This window comes from Triticum aestivum, chromosome 5B (assembly GCF_018294505.1).
Source record: "Triticum aestivum cultivar Chinese Spring chromosome 5B, IWGSC CS RefSeq v2.1, whole genome shotgun sequence".
In the NCBI taxonomy this organism is placed as follows: domain Eukaryota; kingdom Viridiplantae; phylum Streptophyta; class Magnoliopsida; order Poales; family Poaceae; genus Triticum; species Triticum aestivum.
Window position 1 is genome coordinate 168696096 of NC_057807.1, and position 5285 is coordinate 168701380.

Sequence of the window (5285 nt, forward strand, 5' to 3'; positions counted from 1 at the left end):
GATCTGAGGTGAAGAGGCGGGGCAGGAGAGAGAAAGGAGCGTTTTAGGGTGCGTTTGGTTGTAAGGGCGGTCATGAATGGGTTAGGATCGTTCAGAAAATAGACATGTTTGGTTATAAAGCACATAAATGGTTCGAGCCAAAAAAAGAGAATATGCCATGAAGATGCTGAACCGTTCCACCCAACCAAATCGGTCGAATCAAATGGCCACCCTTTGCATGCATGACTATGTGAGCATGACTGGTGGTCCCGTCCTAAATAATTAGCTCATCACTTATATTCAGCCAAACACATGAATTGAATGGTTCAATCCCAAAAAAGTTGAACGGTCCCAACCCATTCATACGACACCTTCAACCAAACGCATACTATGTCGAAGTGATCCAGGAAGCGTTTCCCGAGGGTACGTATCGCATCACCTGCCTATATCCACGTAATTCCCCGACAGAAATGATTATCGAAAAATTACCGACAGAAATCTTACGCGCCCTTTCACGTACGATGAAATCTTCTTTGCCGGTTATCAAAAAACAAAAACCTTCTTTACCATCCTACTATCAGAGCGCTACATGCAGCGAAGGAATTGTGGAAGCGCATTGCAGCTATGGTTGGAGAAGTCATAACCCTTGATGCGGATGAAAGAGGGTTTGCTTTTGGTGACTGCTTGAGGTTCAGGGCATGGATCCGGGTGGATGAACCTTTAATGCGTTGGGTGCAATTGGAGAAAGCAAAGACAAAAGTAACAGAGTTTTTTGACATCCAATATGAAAATTTGCCCTACTTTTGCTTCTCGTGTGGGCTGCTGGGACATGCAGAGCTGATGTGTCCTACACCTGCGGGGAGGGATGAATATGGGCGAGCACCATACCGTGAGGCCTTGAGGCATTCTCTGAATAAGAACAAGGGTCGGGGGGGAGCTCCATCCTACAAGCAAGAGGGCACCGGTTATGGGGGGAGACAGAAAGAATCAGATGCTACAGAGGAGGAGGTGGAACCAGGGTTGGAGGTCAATTCACCTCAAAAACAGACTGAAGGCAAAGTGAAGCAAACGGTCTACCAGTTCAATGCTCGGGGCAGGGGATCTAATGGTCGAGGGAACCGGGGAGGGCGAGGCCCAAACACGGTCTATCGACGAGTTGACATGGAGAACGCAAATGTACGTGGGCGGGGTAGCAACGCTCTAATGCTGCAGGACAGCGAAACAGTGCTCAAGAAGAGACAGAATGAGGAGAGCGAGTCGTCGGGCTCAAGAGATGACAGTCGCGACTCCAAGAAGAAAAAGGCAGTTGATGGGGCTGCAAGTGTTAACGCGGAGGCTGAGAAACAGCCCCGCGGCTCGCAATGAATTGCTTATCTTGGAACTGTCGCGGGCTTGGGTACCCGGAGACAGTTCGAGAGCTTCACGATCTAGTGAAGATGGAAGGTCCCGCCCTGGTCTTTCTGTGTGAGACAAAGATCGAGGGGAAAAGAGTTAGTGATCTTACTAGTAGGCTTGGATTTGAAGGTTGTATCCCGGTTAATAGCGCCGGTCTGAGCGGCGGCTTAGCTTTATTTTGGTCTAGAGATGTAGATGTGACCCTGAACAATTTCTCAGATCAACATATTGATGTCATGGTGAAAAACATAAGTGGAGATAATAAAATGTGGCGGTTTACGGGCTTCTACGCGAAAGCAAGAAGAAGTGAACGCGCAGAAAGTTGGAATTTGTTGCGCTGGCTCAAGGCTCAAAGCGATGCACCTTGGTTGTGTGGAGGCGATTTCAATGAGATCACACATACATCTGAATACTTTGGAGCCCATGATCGGCCAGAATGGCAAATGGATAGTTTCCGTCAGTGTCTTGACGATTGTGAGTTGCAAGACCTGGGGTACCAGGGAGTCCCTTTCACGTGGGATAACATGCAGCATGGCGACTCAAACGTGAAAGTAAGACTTGACAGGTTTCTAATGAACCCAACAATGATGTCGTGGAAATCGGCATCGGTTGTCAAGCATGTGATTAGCCCAAAATTTGATCATTGTTTGCTAGCTGTAAATTTGAAGAGGGTGGCAGAGGCCACGGACCGACATGCACGCACGTTCATGTATGAGGAAGCTTGGCAGAGGGAGGACACATATGATACCACCGTTGTACAAGGGTGGCGCCAAGGTGCGGGCCTATAGGGCTTACATGGCATAGAGGAGGCCCTTTCTACCATGCAATCCCAGCTTACAGGCTGGAAGACGAAGAACTTTGGGGATGTTAGAAGGAAGATTAAGAAAATACGTAAGGAGTATGAAACGGAAAGGTCGAACTCACTGTTTAGAGGACCGACCAGGAAGGAGAAGGATCTCTGCCGCCAGCTCTCTGAACTCTTGCACAAGGAAGAAATCATGGCCCGTCAGAGATCGAGAGCGGACTGGCTTAAGGCGGGTGACCGTAACACGGGTTTTTTCCAAGCTCGTGCTGCTGCCCGAAAGAGTAGGAATCGTATACGAAGCCTACAAGCTGCGGATGGCTCGTTATGCGAGACCAAGGAGGATATACATGCGGAGGTACAACAGTTTTATACTAGCTTGTACACGGCGCAAGAGTATACGGATGTTCAAGCAGTTCTTCACCACGTGCCACATAAAATTACAGAACCTATGAATGAACGGCTGTTGCGGCCGTTCAAGGAGGAAGAAGTGAGGACTGCAGTTTTTGCTATGGGGCCTTCAAAGGCGCCCGGGAGAGATGGTTTTCACGCTGCTTTCTACCAGAAGCATTGGGAGTTGATAGGGCCTGATGTCACTATGGTTGTCCTAGGTTTTCTTAACGGAGGACAAATGCCGGATACAGTGAACAGCACGATTATTGTTCTTATACCAAAGGTGAGAAACCCGCAAAATATCACTCAGTATAGACCAATATCTTTGTGTAATGTTCTCTACAAAATATGCTCGAAGGTGCTTGCTAACCGTCTGAAAGAGATCCTGGATGAGATTATTGCAGAGGAGCAAAGTGCTTTCGTTCCGGGACGGTTGATTACCGACAACGTCCTTGTGGCTTATGAGTATATACATTCGATGAAAAGGAAGAGGGGGAAGCAAGGATGGTGTGCGGTGAAGATCGATATGATAAAGGCGTATGACCGAGTTGAATGGTCGTATTTGGAAGGGATAATGCACCAACTGGGTTTTCATGATCGATGGATTTCTCTTATTATGAGATGTGTTAACAACGTAAGCTTCCAAGTGAAGGTCAACGGTGAGTTGTTACCAGCCTTTTTACCTTCCAGAGGTTTTCGTCAAGGAGACCCGATATCTCCATATCTGTTTCTTCTATGTGGGGAGGGTCTCTCCTCTATGCTTCTAAACTACGATGGTGGCTGGATAGATAGGGGCATCCGAGTAGGTGTTTCTGCACCTTGGATATCGCATCTCCTCTTTGCAGATGATTGCTTGATCTTCATGAAAGCTGACTCGAGGAGTGCTGCAAGGTTAAGCGAGATTTTGGAACAATACAGTGTGGGCTCAGGGCAAAGTGCAAACAAATTGAAGAGCTCGGTTTTTTTTAGCCCAAACAATGGGGCGTCCGTTAAGAGGGGGGTTAAGTCTGCCCTCCAGATTCAGAGGGAGGCAATGTCCGAGAAATACCTTGGCCTTCCGACGGCCCCGGGGAGGATTACTGAGCAAAGTTTTGAACACATTAACGAGCGGTCAAGGTCGAAGGTGCAAGGGTGGTGTGAGAGGAAGATGTCGTGCGCCGCTAAAGAAGTCCTTCTCAAATCAGTGGTTCAAGCCTTACCGGCCTTCTCTATGAGTTGTTTCAAACTCACAAAAGGTCTATGCAAGAAACTGACGATGAATATGTCAAAATATTGGTGGGCTGGATCACTTGACAAGAAAGGAATGCACTGGCAGGCGTGGGATAAAATGTGTGTAGCGAAGTCAAAAGGAGGTCTCGGTTTCTGGGACTTTGAAACTTTCAATGATGCTATGCTGGCCAAGCAAGCTTGGAGAATTCTTGACAATCCAAACAGCTTGTGTGCCCGTGTGCTAAAGGGAAGATATTTCCCAAATGAGGGGTTCCTAACTGCGGGTTGTCCAAAGAGTGCATCTAAAACATGGAAGGCTATAATTGTAGGGAGAGAGATGCTCAAGACGGGACTGATTCGTCGAGTTGGAGATGGTTCCACAACCGAAGTGTGGCATGACCATTGGATAGAGGGCTCGATATCCATGACTCCAATGGGCGCTCTCAAACCAAATTATATTCAGCTGGTAGCTGATTTGATTGATCCGGAGACAAACCAATGGGACGTAGACAACATCCGAAGTCTATTCTTCCCCCCGGATGCGGATGCGATCTTGGCCATGCCTAGACCGAGAACTGGAGGTGCTGATATATGGGCATGGGCCTGGGAGAAGTCGGGAATTTTCACAGTCCGGTCAGCCTACCGGCAAACGATGCAAGCTAAGCTTCAGTTGTCGGCAATGGCAGGGTCATCTTCGGGTGATGAAGGAGTATGGCGCGCCTTGTGGAAGCTGAATGTGCTTCCTAAGATTCGAGTGTTCTGGTGGCGAGTGATCAAGGGCTTCCTACCAAATTATGGGGAGCTGCAACGACGTCATATCAAGCAGACACCAAACTGTCCTATGTGTGGACACGAAAATGAAACTTTGTTTCATTCATTGGTGGAGTGTGACCATGCGGTATGGTTCTGGGAGGCGGCGGAGCGTTTCTTTGATATCCGTATCCCTAGGCTGCACCCGATGACATGGTCCAGGGACCTGGTCGATCATGGCCTGTTTAAGCAGGAGGATGCTGCTATTATGATTACGGTGATGTGGGCGGTGTGGCACTCAAGGAATAGATATACCCATGGTGAACAAGTGTATCAGCCGTCATAATCGATGATCATCATTGAAGAAATAGTACGAGTGCTGGAGTTCCCTTGTACTGTGAAGAACCAGCCTGTTCGGCTCCCTCGATGGTTGCCACCAGAGGAGGGATGGGTTAAGATCAATACGGATGGAGCTACACATTCGGTAGGGATGCAGGGAGGAACGGGCTTTGTCGCCCGCGATCATCATGGCTTCTTCCTTAGAGCAGGAGGCTCAAGGTATGACGGGATAGTTGATCCATTGGCACTTGAACTTCTGGCATGCAGAGATGGATTGGCCATGGCATATGATATGGGCCTCAATCAAGTTGAAGTCCAAACAGATTGCCAGGAGGTTACAAGGCTGTGGGAGTCACCGCAGAAATCGCCATGTTATCATCTCTTGAAAGAGATTGAAGTACTGAGCAATTTTTTCCAG